This window comes from Protopterus annectens, chromosome 7.part0 (assembly GCF_019279795.1).
Source record: "Protopterus annectens isolate FY-2018-M chromosome 7.part0, PAN1.0, whole genome shotgun sequence".
Classification (NCBI taxonomy): domain Eukaryota; kingdom Metazoa; phylum Chordata; order Ceratodontiformes; family Protopteridae; genus Protopterus; species Protopterus annectens.
The window spans coordinates 1,161,308,275-1,161,324,554 of NC_056739.1; the positions used below are offsets into that span (position 1 = coordinate 1,161,308,275).

Consider the following 16,280-nt stretch of genomic DNA (forward strand, 5'->3'; position numbering starts at 1 on the left):
AATTGCTTTTCCTTCCCTTCCTGTTGCATATGCTACCAGAAGCTGGTCAGTTTTTCTATTGCCCTTGGTTCTGTCCAGGTAGTAGCGCAACTGTCTATGTACATCCAAAGTATGCAGCAGTCTTTCCCCCCTGTTCTGTGGATTGGGGAAGAAGGTAGGTAGGTGGATTGCCTGGTTTAAAGACACTCTGGATACCACCTTAGGCATAAATGTAGGATTTGTTCTCATGGACACTCTATCTTGATGGAAGATTAGGAAGGGTTGTACTGCCATTAAAGCCTGTAGCTCAGAAACCCTTCTTGCTGAGGTAATTGCCAGCAGAAAAGCAGTTTTCCAGGATAGGTGTTGAAGATCTGCTGTTGCTGCTGGTTCGAAAGGGGAGTGTCAATTTTTTTAGCACAAAGTTTAAGTCCCATGCTGGTAATGGTGGTTTCCTAGGGGGTTTTACATTTTAATTCCTCTCAGAAACTGCCTGAGTAGAGGATCTTGAGAAGACAGGGGATCGAAGCTGTATTCTGCAGAAATAGCTGATGCATGTATCTTGATGGAGGAATAGGACAGGCCTGTATGGAAAAGCTCTGCCAAATACTCCAGGATGTTGGCAATGTCTACCTTTGACACATCTTTTCCCCTTTCAGTACTCCAAATGAGGAACCTTTTCCATTTTCCTGCATAGTTCCTTCTTGTTGAGGGTCTGCGGGCCTCAAGGATAATGTCTTTAACCCTTTGGGATAAATCTGGGTTAGTTTCTCTTATGTAATGTTCCAGGCAGTCAGCTGCAGAGTTTTCAGGTTTGGATGCAGGGTGTTGTAGCCGCTCTGAGTTAACAGCAAAGGAATCGGGGTAGTGTCCACATTTTCCCCCCGAGACATGCTCCTCAGTAATGGGTACCAATGTTGTCTTGGCCAGTCTGGAGCTATCAGAATGATCCTTGGACGTTCCTCTTTGATTTTCAATAGCACCTTGTGCATCAAAGGAAGAGGTGGGAATGCATATGCTGTCAGGCCTTTCCAACTGAAGGATAGAGAGTCCACCTTCCAAGCAAGTGGGTGGTACGTCCTTGTGCAGAATTTCTTGAGCTGGTGATTGAGTGGGGATGTGAATAGGTCTATTTGTGGCAGTCCCCATTTCTTTGTGATGACCTTGAAGATGTCCGGGTGTAGCATCCATTCGTGAGCATCCGAGGTAGTTCTGCTTAATATGTCTGCTAGGATGTTTTCTTTTCCCGGTACAAAAATTGCTTGTAACTGAATGTTGTAGCTTAGAGCCATATTCCATAGGTCCAGTGCCATCCGGCATAGAGGGTATGAATGAGTGCCTCCCTGTTTGTTGATGTACCACATGACTGTGGTGTTGTCTGTCCTTATCATTAAATGGCCTTCTTTGAGGAATGGTCTGAAATTCTGGATTGCTAGTTTTACTGCCAGCATTTCCTTTTGATTTATGTGCAGGTGCAGCTGATCTGGAGTCCATAAGCCTTGTATGCACTTGTCCAGCATGTGGGCCCCCCAACCAAGGTCTGAGGCGTCCGTTGTGATGGTTTGGCTTGGCTGAATGCTGTGGAAGGGCAAACCTGGGTTTGACTGGCATGCCTGAGCCCACCATAGGAACTCTTGTTTCAGGCATGGGATTAGTGGTATTTCGGTTTCTAAGCTGTGCCTGTGTTGAGGCCATAAATTCTTCAGGTACCACTGTAGCTTTCTCATATGCAGTCTGGCATGAGGGACCAGGATTATGCAGGATGCCATGAAGCCCAAGGCCTGCAGTACTTTCCTTGCTGTTAGTTTGTTCTGCTTTGTTAATGCCAAGAAGTAGAGAGGAAGTTGTTCTTGTTTTTCTGCAGTTAGGAATGCCATCTGTTTTACTGTGTCCAATTCTGCACCTAAGAAGGTTATTCTTTGGGATGGTATCAGTCTTGACTTTTTATATTGACTGTATATCCCAGGGCTTGCAGTAAGCAAAGGACTCTTTGTAAGTCTTCTGTTAGCTTGTTTTGTTGTCCGCTTGTATCAGGCAGTCGTCCAGGTATGGATATATTTGGATTCCCTGACGCCTGCAGTGGACGATTACTGGTGCCAACCATTTCGTGAACACTCTGGGCAGTAGATAAGCCAAAGGGCAATGCTGAGAATTGATAATGCTCTGATCCTGCAAGAAATCTGAGGTATCTTCTGCAATTTGGTCGTATGGGGACGTGCAGGTATGCCTCCTTGAGATCTAGAGTCACCAGCCAATACTCCTTGCCCAGCATGGGAAGAAGTTGCTGTAGGGTCAGCATTTTGAATTTTGGAACAATGATGAATGTGTTTAAAGCGGACAGGTCGAGAATAGGCCTCCAATTTTTCTCTTTTCTTGGTACCAGGAATAGTCTGGAGTAAAATCCCTTTCCTTGTTCCATAGATGGTACCCTTTCCACAGCTCTCATCTTTGCTAATTGAGCTATTTGTTTTAGAGCTTCTGTCTTTTGATTTGGTGGTAGGTTTGGCATTCCTCTTTTTCCTGGTAAAGTATGGAAATGAAACCTGTAGCCTTGGTCTATAGTTTGCAAAATCCACTTGTCTCTTGTGATATAGTGCCAGTTTTTTGAAAATAAGGCTAACTTTCCGCCTAAGGGTGCTGCTATTTGTTCCCTGGTAGGCGGTGCCAGAGCCAAGTCACTGTGATTGTCCTGTTGCAGTGGTAGTAGTTGTGTCTGTGCCTCGTTGGTTGTTACCTTGCCACTGGCGTCCCCTGTAGGCACCTCCTCTGGATTGATTTCTGCCTCTTGAATGCCTATTCCTGCCTCTCTGAGTTGTAGAGGAGTCTGGAAAGGACCAATTTTGGAAGGCCAGTTCCTGCTAAACCTTGGAGGCTGAACCTGTAAGAAATCTTTCACTGTTTGTACAGATTTTGCCTTCTCTTCCATTTTCTTCAGTACCTGTTGAGCAGGAGAACCAAATAAACTGACCTTATCCATAGGAGCATCTAATAGTTTTGCTTTAACATGATCCGGCAAGACCTGTTCTTTCAACCATGCATGCCTTCTTATAACTGTGCCAGTCATGGCTGATCTAAAGGAAGCCTCCAGTGCATCATAGCCACATTTTAAAGAATGGTTACTAACCTGCTGAATGTTATGCACCATTTCTAGAACATATTTCTTATCTAAAGAATCATCAGAGGACAGTTTCTTAGTTAACTGATCAAGCATAAACTCCTGGTATTGGATCATATGAAACTGACAGTTCAATGCCCTAGCTGAGAGAGTAGCAGAGGTGTATACTTTTACCCCATCTCTCTAAGGACCTGGATTCCCTTTCAGAAGGGAGAGGGGTTTTTAACTGAGGTCGAAGCTACTGCCTTAGGCCCCTGGGAGATAGTCTTGGGATCTGCAAAAGGAGCCTTGTATAAATAGTGATGAGTGTCCGGGACCCTGTAGAACCTATCGGGCTTAGCAGGGGCTGGAGGTAAGGTATCAGGAGCAGTGCAAGCATCATTAAATGCATCATCTACAACAGGAAGAACTGGAGGTATAGCTAAAGGCCTATGTTGTGGTAAATGCAAAAAGGTCCTAAGCCTTTTCCTTGAATCTGAGAAATCTTGTCCCTGCCATTGGAATTGCTCTCTCATGGCATGTAAGGTTTCCCCAAAGGAAAATTCCTCTGGTGGAGAGGCAGAAGGAATCGATTCCTCAGCATCGGAGTCTTCATAAGTAGAAAAAGGAGCCTCTGGATGGTCTGTATTGTCTGTATCATCAGAAGAATCATCTGAGGACACCAGCTCAGGGGGCTCTGCTCTAGGTCTCTTTTCTGGAGGAGGTTGAGAGGCCCTGTCTGGGTGAGATTGGGATCCCTTATTAAAGAGATGAGATCCTCTGCCAGAGTGAGCATTTGGGAACTGGAACTGGGCCTGTGAGAGGGGGGCTTAACAGGCACAGACTTAGAAGTTTTGGCTGCTTTAGCCCTGGCAAAGGCCTTTATGGACATGGCTGCAGGAGGCCTAGCAGCACCACGTGCAGGGGTTGAAACATCCAAAGGGATGGTGTCCGATAATTCTTGTGAAACCACAGTAGCAGGTTGAACTTCAGAGGCCGATTCAACCAGGTTAGAAGGGGCCTCGGTAGTAGTCATGGATTCGGCTGAAGATAGAACCGTTTGCTCGGTTTCGGCCGAAACCGAGACACTCGCGGTTTGCTTAACCGCAGTTTCAGCCGAAACCGCGTACCGCGAGTGTCGGTCCTTTTCTTTGCGTTTCTTAACAACTTGTGAAGTCGGAGGATCCGACGGCATTATGTACGCAAAATCTGAGCCGAAAAACTGTTCAGCAAACGCCGACCAACGTCTCAGCGTCCGTCGGTTGAAAGAAGCACAGGCTAAACAAGCTGCTACATCGTGGTCTGGGCCTAAACAAGGTAAGCAGTAAGAGTGGAAATCTTTATGAGGTATTTGTTTCCCACAAGTTAAACAGTTATTCACTTTTTCTGACATCGGCTGAGACAAGAAAGAGTCCCCAACGGGGTACTTAGCTTTTTAGAAGTCTTCGAAGTAGTATTCGGTAGTAGTAATCTCTGGATCTGACCGACCGGCACTTGCGAACAGCTTCTGCTTGAGCCAGCGCAAGAAAAACTGAGGAAAATGGCGTCGGCTGATGCCTTTATACCCGAAGAACTGCAGCTATGACGTCGGGTGAAGTGCGACACCAGCCGAGGCCAGACCCAGACTTTGGAATCCGGCTGACCGAAGGGCTGCCTGACGACAGGACAACCCATTTGTAAGGACTGCAGATGCATCCTTGAAGGATATCTAGTTATGACCAAGTTAGAATGGTAAAACATACAATACTAGGTTTACAGAAATTAGCCTTCATGATCTGAGGAAATCTCCTGTGTCCTCATGTTTGCCCCAAGGCAGAAAAAATGAAGGGAAGGAGGACAGAGGAAGGGGATGTGAGGCTGAATGAAAATAGACAACTCAAACACAAAGTTATGCTGAGTACACAACTTCTTTATCTGATGTTGTCAATTTTCATTCATCCTCACAAATGGAACAGAGTACCCAGCTACCTGAGCCCTAAGGAAGGACATACAGGAGCACAGTCGAGCAAATACTGATCTACCTCTTGAGACCAAATCCAATTTGTAATGATTTTGTGTGTGAACTAGATCATGTAGCAGCTGCCCAAATATCATCCAAGGAGACTCTACACTGAAAAACCAAGGATGTCGCTACTGATCTGGTGGAATGAGCTTTTTCCAGTTTCTGTAGAGGAACATTCGAGATAGCGTAAGCCAAAGTAATGCATTCTGTAATCCACTTGGCTACAGTCACTTTAACAGGCTGGCCTAATTTTTGATGTGCAAAGGAAAAAAAAATAGTTGGGTCTGATTTTATGAATTTTTTAGTCCTTTGCAGACAGTAAAATAACTGCCTAAGAACATCCAGTGAGTGGAGAAGAAATTCTCCCTTAATACTGTAGTTTGGAAAAATTCGATAAGATGGTTTAGAAGACAATGCTTGAATCTCTGAAACTCTCCTAGTAGAGGTTATGGCTACTAGACAGGCAGTTTTCCACAAGAGAAATTTTAATGCACACTTTGCTGTAGGTTCAAAGGGAGAAGCAGTTAAAAAGTACATTTGTGTACACTTACAATAAATGTAGATGCTCAAGTGTTATTCACTGTTGCAGTCATTACATTTGGGTTATCTGCTTGCAGGTAGTCCTCAGTTGGCCTGATTAACAAAGTCTTCGGTCCTGCATCGGTTGCTGTCTCTTCTTCCATGACGTCAGGTTATCAGGGATATAAAACATGCAGCCTACGCCATTACGTCAATTTTTCTTGCCCCAGATGACAGGTGCCCCATAATGGGAAGCAATTAAATATAAAAGTACAAAGATATACCTCAAACAAAAAAGCAAATACACCAAAAATGCTTTTAAGCATATTAAAGGAAAGTAGAGGTATAGCCAAAAGAAGTTAGGGGGCTGGAGGGAGGGTAAAGTACAGTTGTGTACCTACCATAAATGTAGATGTTAGAGTGTATTCACTGTTGCAGTCATTACTCTTGGGTTATCCTGCTGGCAGGCTACCCTCAGTCGGCCAGAATTCCAAAGTCTAGGTCTGGCGTTGGTTGCTGTCGCCTCCTCCCTGACGTCAGTGTGCCAGGGGTATAAAAGATGCAGCCGATGCCATTTTCTTCAGTTTTTCTTGCCCCAGATGTCAGGTGCCCCCTAATGGTAGGCTGAAAAATATGCCAATAAAAAATGCATGCACAAAAATAACATTTCCTTCATCTACAAGCAAATACACCAAAAAGGTCGTATAGGATAGAGAAGTGTAGATAAGTCCCAGCAAAGACAAGGGGGGTGGAGGGTGGGTAACCTGGACTGCAACAGTGAATACACTCTAACATCTACATTTATGGTAGGTGCACAACTGTACATGTTCATCTTGTTTCACTGTTGCAGTCATTACTTGGGTAGAATCCCAAAGTTGAGATAGGGTGGCTGGGCTAAATAGGATTAGGAGAGGCTATGAGGCCCTGCAGAACTGCAGTGGCAAAGCCTGCTCTGGACATAGAGTAAAGAGGTAAGTGGTAGTGCTTTGTGCACTGAGCTCCAAGTTGCAGCCTCTAAGATATCTTTGGTTGGTACTCCTCTGAGGAAGGCTACTGAAGTGGCTGCTGCTCAGCTGGAATGAGGTCTAATGCCTTTAGGCACTGATTTGCCATGTTGGAAATAGCAGAAACGGATGCAATGGCCTATCCATTTTGAAATAGTCTGTTTTGAGATAGCCTTTCCTTGTGATCCTGCTGCATAAGACACTAAAAGTTGCTCAGTCTTTCTGAAAGCTTTAGTTCTGCCCAAGTAGAAGCGTAGCTGCCTGTGTATGTCCAAAGAATGGAGAATTTTCTCACCCTTGTTCTGTGGGTTTGGATAAAAGGTAGGCAAGTGAATGGTTGGTTGAGGGCCACACTGGACACCACCTTAGGCATAAATGTAGGGTTTGTCCTCAGAGAAACCCTGTCTGGATGAAAGATGATGAAAGGTTCCACAGCCATGAGTGCCTGTAACTCCGAGACTCGTCTTGCAGAGGTTATAGCTAGGAGCAGAGCTGTTTTCCAGGATAAGAATTTTATATGTGCTGTTGATGCTGGCTCAAAAGGAGGCAGTGTGAGTTTTTCCAAAACATAACTGAAGTCCCAGGCCGGAATTGGTGCTCTCCTCGGAGGCCTAATGTTTTTGGCCCCTCTGAGGTACTGCCTTATTAAAGGATGTGAAAAAATAGGTGGTTCCGTATTGTAATGGGCTGAAATGGCAGAGGTGTGAATCTTAATTTATGAGAAAGAAAGGCCTTTGTTCAGCATCTCAGTTAGGTATTGTAAAATCGGAGGGATATTTGGTACACACGTGTCAATGCCTTGTTCCTGGTTCCAAGCACAGAATCTCTTCCATTTTTCTGCATAAGATTTTCTGGTACTGGGCCTCCTGGCCTCCAAGATGACATCCATAACAGCTTTTGAAAGAGGAGTGTTCAGAATGGCTACATTATCTGCCATGCTGCCAGATTTAAGGTCCTGAGTTGGCTGTGCAGGATCTGATTGTTTTGTTGGGTCAGCAAGTGAGAAGTTTGAGGTAAAATCCATGCTGGACCTTGAGACAAGCTCTTTAGGATTGGGTACCAGTGCTGGCATGGCCAGTTTGGTGCAATCAGAATAATGTTTGGCTTCTCTTGTATGACCTTTAGGAGTACTCTGGGAAGGAGAGGCAGTGGGGGGAAAGCATATACTGTTAGATTTTTCCAGTTGAATGATAGGGCGTCCACTTTCCATGCTTGCTTGTGATAAATCCTTGTAAAAAATCTCTGCAATTGGCAGAAATGAGGAGAGGCAAATAGATCTATGTTGGGGCATCCCCATTTCCTTATTATCATGCTGAAGACTTGTGGATCCAGTTTCCATTTGTGGGGATCCATGAGGTTTCTGCTTAGTTCATCTGCCAGAGTATTTGTTTTTCCTGGCAGGAATTGTGCTTGCAGGTGAACTTGAAGAGCCAATGCTGTGTCCCATAAGGTCATTGCTTGTCTGCAGAGGGGGTAGGAATGTGTACCTCCCTGCTTGTTTATGTACCACATGACTGTAGTTTTGTCTGTCTTTATCAGTAACCGTCCTGGATGAAGCTGGTCCTTGAAAGCTGTCACGGCATTTTGAACAGCTAGCATCTCTTTTTGATTGATGTGAAGATGCATCTGGTTTGCAAGCCATGTGCCCTGAATACATTTTCCTGCCATATGGGCCCCCCCAGGCATAATCTGATGCATCCATTGTCAGTGTCTGTCTGGCTGTGGGTAAACTGAATGGCAGACCCTTGTTGTGGTGACAGGCTTCTGCCCACCATCGAAACTCCTGTTGTAGGCAGGGAATGAGTGCAATTACTGTCTCCAGGCTGTGGCAATGCTGAGTCCAAACACTTTTTAGATAACATTGCAGTTTACTCATATGCAGTCTGGCATATGGAATTAGTAGAATGCAGGATGCCATGAAACCCAATGCCTGCAGGAATTTCCTTGCAGATAAGAGGATTTTTGTTGCCAATTTCTTGAAATAAGTAATCAGTTGCTTTTGCTTGTCTGGCGTGAGATAAGCCATCTGGGCAGTTGTATTTAAGCTTGCACCCAGGAATATTATAACTTGAGAGGGCACTGGTTTTGATTTCTTTTCGTTTACTGTGTACCCTAGGCCAATTAGTAATCTTTTTACAAATGCCAGATGCTTTAGAAGAGTGTCTTTGTTCTCTGCTAGAATTAGACAGTCATCCAAGTAGGGATATATTTGAATTCCTTTTTGTCTGCAAAATGCAATTACTGGTGCCAGGCATTTTGTGAAGACCCTGGGCGCAGTAGATAAGCCAAAGGGCAGTGCAGAGAATTGGTAATGCATTGAGCCAGCTATGAATCTGAGGTATCTTCTGCAAGATTGTCTGATTGGGACATGCAGGTATGCCTCTTTTAGGTCCAAAGTTACGAGCCAAGCCTTTCTGCCCAGCATGGGTAGTAGCTGCTATAGAGTCAACATCTTGAATTTTGGAACTTCCAGAAACGTATTTAGTATAGACAGGTCCAGTATTGGTCTCCAGGTTTTGTCCTTTCTGGGTACTAGGAATAGTCTGGAGTAAAATCCTTGCCCCTGCTCTTGTTGTAGTACTTGCTGAACGGCCCTCATGTCCATGAGGGCTGTAATTTGTTTTTGTGAGTCTGCCCGTTGATTGTGTGGCAGGTTCAGCATACCCTTTGACCTTGGTAGAGTGTGAAAATGGAACCTGTAGCCTTGGAACACTATGTTCAGGACCCATTTGTCTTGGGTAACCATTTGCCAATTTGATGAAAAAAGTGCTAGTTTTCCCCCTAAGGGGGCTGCCAAAAGAAAAGTGCTTGGATCTGGTAGAGGAAAGTCATTGGGACTGTTTCCTGTAAGGTTGTGATCTGTCTTCTCTGCTTTTGGAGGTAGGAGCACCCCATTGTTTAGGCCTGTATGAGTCTTGGGGCTGAGATCTGCCTCTGGGATGCCTGTATCTGCCTCTTTGAGGTCTGTCTGACACTGGAAAGGACCAATTTTTAGAAGGCCAGCTCCTGCTAAACCTGGGTGGCTGTACCTGTATGAAATCCTTGACTACATGGATTTAGCTTTATCCTCCATTTTTTTTCAACACCTCTTCTGCTTTAGTACCAAACAAAGTATCATGTTGTAATGGTGCATCTAATAATTTTGCTTTAACATGATGAGGCAGATCCTGTTCCTTTAACCAAGCATGCCTTCTAATAACAGAACCTGTAACAGCGGCCCTGCAAGAGGCCTCCAGTGAATCATAACCACATTGCAAAGTATGTTTTCCCACTTGTTCAGCTGCATGCAATAAATCCTGCAATTCCTTGTTCTCTGAACATTCAGTATTTGTCAACAATTTCTGTTTAAGCAGAGACATTGAATATTGCTGATATTTAAGCATATGAAACTGACAATTTAAAGCCCTCACAGCCAGGATAGCAGAAGTGTAGACTTTTTTTCCCCCCCATCTGTCTAGAGCCCTAGAATCCCTATCAGAGGGGACAGGGTTTTTTGCAGTGGAAGCTTTGACCCCTTTGGGACCGTGAGATATAGGTTTCTGGGTCAGCAGCAGGGTTTTTGTATAGGAATTTATGAGAATCCAGGACCCTGTAGTATCTGTCTGGCTTAGCAGGTGCAGGGGGTAAAGAGTCACTGGACAGTCCGGACTCTGAAAAAACATCATCTACAACGTCTAGAACAGCAAGGGGTCTGTGCTGAGGAAGTAGCAGAAAATCCCCGAGCCTTTTCTTAGATTCAAAGTAATCTTGGCTCTCCCAGTGGAAATGCTCCCTCATAGTATGCAGGGTTTCCCCAAAAGAATAATCCTCAGGAGGAGAGGCTGAAGGAATGGATTTCTTCAGCATCAGAATCCTCATAGGAAAGCATGGAGTAATCCTGTTCAGAAGAAGAATCAGAGGAAATAGAAACCTGATAAGAAGAATCATACTCTGTCTCTTGCCTAGGCCTCTTATCAGGAGGGGGATGTGAGCCCCTGATCAAAGTAATTAGGTCTTCGGCCATTTTGAGCATCTGTTTTTTAGGCATGAACGTTTGAGTAGGAGAATGCTATACTTGTTTCTTTGTCTTTAGAGCTGCTTTAGTCTTTGTTTTTGAAGCTGAGGATGGCTTAATATATAGTTGTATAGGTCTGAAGACACCCTCAGAAGCCGATGCCTGCTCAGCGGCTCCGGACCCATCTGAGGGAATGATTTTCGAGTGTCCGATACCTTGAGTATCTAGAGGCCCAGTCGGCTCCACGTGGGAGTCGGTAGCGGCCTGTGGCTCAGATAGCGGGTGCCAGGGGCTGTGAAAGCGCTTCACTGAGAATCGGCGAACCGGCGACTGGCCTAGAAGAGGCCTCGTCATCGGTTTTGGACCACGGATGCCTATCCTTTTCCTTGTCCTTGCATTTTTTGTAAACTCCGGTTGTTGGCTGGTCCACGGCATAATATAATTGAATCTACGGCCAAAGTAATGAAAAGCAAACTCAAACCGACGTTGGTTAAATCTAGCACAAAACTGACAGCTAGCTACGTTGTGATCAGGGCCTACACAAGGAATACAGTAAGAGTAAAAATCCTTATGAGATATTTGCTTCCCACAAGAAATACAATTGTTAACTTTTTCTGACATCGGTCTGGAGCAAGAAAAAAGTTTCTCCAATGGGGTACTTAGCTTTAATGAAGACTTCGGTTCTGAAATTCAGATTTAAAATTCTCAGGAGTCGGCCGACAGGCACTTGCAAACTGCTTTTGCTTCGGGCACCGCAAGGCAAGAAAGACTGAAGAAAATGTACCAGCGAACTGGCGACTGGCTTAGAAGTGTCGTCGGCAGTTATGGACCTCGGTGGCCTGTCTATGTCTTTATCTTTGCATTTTTTCGGAATCCCGATAGTCAGATGGCTAACCGATGACATTTCTGGATAATTAAACCGAAAACCAAAATATTTAGAGGCAAAAATATACAGGCGACGGATAGTGCGCTGATTAAATAAGGTAAAAAAACGACAGCAAGGTACGTCGTGGTCAGGGCCTAGGCAAGTAATACAGTATGAATGAAAATCTTTATGAGGTATTCGCTTTCCACAAGTAATGCAATTATTAACTTTTACTGACATCGGTAAGGAGCAAGAAAAAGTTTCCCCAACGGGGAACTTCGCTTTAGTTGAAGACTTCGGTTCTGAAACTCAAAAACGTACAGTTGTGTACACTTACCATAAATGTAGATGTTTGAGTGTATTGACTGTTGCAGTCATTACATTTGGGTAATCCTGCTGGCAGGTTGCCCTCAGTCGGGTGGGTAACCTGGACTGCAGCAGTGAATGCACTCGAACATCTACATTTATGGTAAGTGTACACAACTGTACTATGTTCTTCGTGTTTCACTGTTGCAGTCATTACATTTGGGTAGAGTCCCAAAGCTATGGTTGGGAGGCTGGAGCTAAACAGCAGTAGGCGCGGCTATGAGGCCCTGCAGAACTGCAGTGGCAAAGCCTGCCCTGGATTTAGAGTAGAGTGGCAGATGATAGTGCTTTGTACAGCTGTGCACTGAACTCCAAGTAGCAGCTTCTAAAATATCTTTGGTTGGTACTCCCCTGAGAAAGACTGCTGAAGTGGCTGCAGCTCTGGTTGAATGTGGCCTAATGTCCTTAGGCACTGGGCTTGCCATGGTGAAAATAGCAGAAACGAATGCAGTGGCCTATCCACTTTGAAATAGTCTGCTTTGAGATAGCCTTTCCTTGTGATCCTGCAGCATATGCCACTACTAATTGCTCTGTCTTTCTGAAAGCTTTGGTTCTGTCAAAGTAGAATCTAAGCTGTCTGTGTACATCCAAAGAATGCAGAATTCTCTCTCTCTTGTTCTGTGGATTTGGACAAAAAGTTGGCAGATGAATAGTTTGGTTAAGAGCCACACTGGACACCACCTTAGGCATAAATGTTGGGTTTATCTTCAGAGAAACCCTATCTGGATAAAACATGATAAAAGGTTCCACAGCCATGAGTGCAAAGTCTGATGCATCTGTTGTTAGGTTTTGCCTGGCTGGGGGTAATGTGAATGGCTGTCCCTTGTTCTGGTGACAAGCTTTTGCCCACCATCGAAACTCCTGTTGTAGGCAGGGAATGAGAGTAATCATTGTGTAAGGCTGTGGCAATGTTGAGACCAAACACTTTTTAGGTACCATTGAAGTTTCCTCATATGCAGTCTTGCATATGGAATTAGTAGGATGCAGTATGCCATGAAGCTCAAAGCCTGCAGAATTTTCCTTGCAGATAACTGGGCCTTTTGTTGCCATTACTTTGAAATAGGTAGTCAGTTGCCTTTGTTGCCTGGCGTAAGATAAGCCATCTGGGCAGTTGTACTTAAGCTTGCACACAGGAATATTATCTCTGGAGAGGGTACTAATTTTGATTTCTTTTTGTTGGCTGTGTACCCTAGGCATGTTAGAAGTCTTTTCACAAACGCCAGATGCTGTAGAAGAATGTCCTTGTTCTCTGCTTGAATTAGGCAGTCGTCCAAGTAAGGATATATTTGTATTCCTCTTTGTCTGCAGAATGCAATTACTGGTGACAGGCACTTTGTAAAGACCCTGGCAGCAGTAGATAAGCCAAAGGGCAGTGCAGAGAATTGGTAATGCATTGAGCCAGCCTTGAATCTGAGGTATCTTCTGCATGACTGCCTGATTGGGACATGCAGGTATGCCTCTTTTAGGTCTAAAGTCACAAGCCAAGCCTTCATCATGCAAATTTATAAACATTAACCTTGAGGCATCTACAGCAAAGTAACTGAATTTCTTTCATATTTCATTACAACCCTGACATTCTTGGTATCACAGACATGTGGCTAAAACCTGAAGTCAGACAAATCCTTCCAGGGTACAACATCCTTCGAGCAGACTGTAAATCCAAAAAAGCAGGTGGGATAGCTGTTACATGCACAATATTTATTTATTTGCATTTGTTAACCGGGTTGGTCCAGCTGGGTAAGAATTACCCTTTTTCAGTGGAGCTCTGAGGGGAAAAGCCCCAAACAGACATACAAATACATACAAATAGAGACAAATTAACAATATTACAGAGGAAAACAATATTATGGGTACAATGGATAAGAAAAACAAACAATGAAAGTTTGAGAATATGAGTAAGGTAGGCCAGAGGCATGCATGCAAAATATTTATGAAAAGGTGTTCTGAGCAAGATCTCTGAATTAAGTTAAAGTAGGCAAAGAAATGATGATTTAGGTGTGGAGTTACTAGTGTGCGAGTTTTAGGTGGGAGCATGTGAGGGACATTCCCATTTGGAGGAGAGATGGGAGAGAAGCATGGATTTGAAATTGTTGTGGTTAGGTATATTACGTAGTGGTGTGGGGAGATTGTTCCATAGTTTGGCTATTAGTGTGGGATAGTAGTAGTTTACCAGTTGGGTGGATGGGTTTGTGTACATGCAGGAGGTTTTGGCCTGTGGATCTCAGGGTACGGGTAGGTGTGTAGGGTGTTAGAGATTTAGCAAGAGAGGGGCATTCTGCTGGTTTAAAGATGAGTTTGTGGGCTGTTGTAGGTACTTTAGGTGGTTGTGGAGTTATAGCCAGTTTAGGGTGTGTACGGAGTGACAGTGATGGGAAGAGTTCTTAGAATTGGTTGCAAATTTGCAGATTTTATTGTAACAGGCCTCAAGTTTAGCACGGATTCCGAGTTGTAGGTTGGAGAATAGGGGAGCACCGTACAAGAGAGAGGGGAGAAGGAAGGTAGATGCAAGGGTATGATGGGAAGATGGAGTAAGGTAGTAGTTGTGTCTGTAGAGGAGGCCGATTTTCTGGTGAGTTTTTTTGATTGCTGAGAGGATGTGGGAGTCGAATTTTAGGTTTTCATCGATGGTAATGCCAAGTAGTTTGGTACTAGGAACGATTTCAAGAGGGGTGTTATTGTGGCTTTTGATGGAAAATTGGACTTTGTGGAACTGGGAAGTTTTAGTGGGAGTAAATATCATTAACGTTGTTTTGTTGGCATTTAGGGCCAAGTGATGCGATTGCATCCATGATTCAATTTTGGAGAAGGCTGTTTGGGTATTAAGTAGAAGTTTGGAGGGGCAGGAGGCTGAGCAGATGATAGTGGAGTCATCTGCGTATTTGATGACTGAGGCTTCAGGGATGGATAGGTGAAAGTTGTTAATGAATAAGTTGAAGAACAGAGGGCCAAGTACTGATCCTTGGGGAACTCCTGTGGGTGTAGGTAAGAAAGGGGAGGTTGACTCTTTCCATTGTACAGCTTGCTGGCACGTGGAAAGGTAGCTGGAGAACCAGTCTATGGTTGACGGCGATAGATGCAAGTGTGAGAGCTTGGACAGGAGGAAGGAATGGGAAATAGTGTCGAATGCCTTTGAGAGGTCAAGAAAAGAGAAGATACGTATTTGCCGCTCTCGCGTGCTAGGTTGACTGTTTCGAGGAAGGAAATGAGGGCTGCCATGGTGCTGTGGCCTGGGCGGAAGCCGTACTGGGTGGGAGAGAGGAGTGCTGGATTAGGTAGCGCATGAGCTGGGAGTGGATGGCTTTCTCTAGAATTTTAGAGAGAGGAGAGAGTATAGCTATGGGTCTGAAGTTGGTAGTGTCTGTGTTCTTACCACCTTTGTGGAGAGGAATTATGTATGCATAACGCCAGATGATTGGTACATAGGATTCCTGAATGGATCTATTAATGAGGATGGATATGGGATAGGCTATAGATTCGGCTGATATTTGAAGAAAATTTGCTGGAAGGTTGTCAGGGGCATTGTGGCATGGTTTTAGCTTTTGCAGTAGTCTTTTTATAGTATAGGTGGAGACAGGTTTAAGTGAGAATAGCGGTGGAGGAGGGGGTGAGAGAGAGGGTTTGGGGTGCAGGGTGAGGGGTTAGTAATGATGGATGGATTGGGGAAAGTGGAGGATAATTTAGCTATACAATCAATGAAAAGTGTGTTGAAGTTAGTGGCCGTTTCAAGACTTGAGAGGTTGGGATTGGGGCAGGGGTTGGAAGTATTACCAGGGTTGAGTATTGAAGAGATGGATGTCCAGAATTTCTTTGGATTGTTTGAGTGTTTGTATTGCAGACTGCTGTAGTAGTTTTTACGATCTTTTGTTATTGATTTTTTGGCCAGGTTACGAAGATGTTTATATTCTTGGAGGGTGGTGGGTTTTTTCTGTTTTTGGTACAGTTTCCACTTTTTGTTTCTCTGAGTGATTATCAATTTAGTTTCTTGGGATAGCCAGGGGCAGGAATTTGTTTTGATACGTTTGGTTTGTAAAGGGGGCTACTTTATCAACTAAGGTAAGGAAGGTTTGGTTAAAATATGTGACGGCGATATCTAGTGGAAGGATTTTCAGTGGGGACCAATTAGTAGCCTTGAGGCATTCAGAGAAGATTTCAGGGTTGAAGGAAGATAGGTTACGGGATTGTTTGAAAATGTGTTGTTTTTCTGTGTGTGAGGATAGGCAGTCAGTGAAGGCTGGTAAGTGGTCGCCTAGGGGGTCTTGTATTACACCAGCTTTCAAGATACGGTTGGGATGTGTTGTTAATATCCAATCTAAGATGGTACCGGAGGAACCATCTTTGTTTGGCCTAGTAGGGAGGTTTATTAATTGGGTGAAATTGTAGAGGTTGATAGTGAGATGGGGTATCTATGAGGAAGGAGGTCCAGTTAATATTTACATCACCAAGAAGGTAGGTTTCAT

General features: G+C 44.3%; 1 protein-coding gene across 3 annotated transcripts in view; it reads right to left on the bottom strand.

Annotated features, from left to right (window-relative positions):
* Positions 1-16,280, bottom strand: part of USP3 (ubiquitin specific peptidase 3) — a 1,626,170-nt gene that overhangs the window by 1,276,732 nt on the left and 333,158 nt on the right. The window lies entirely within an intron of this gene.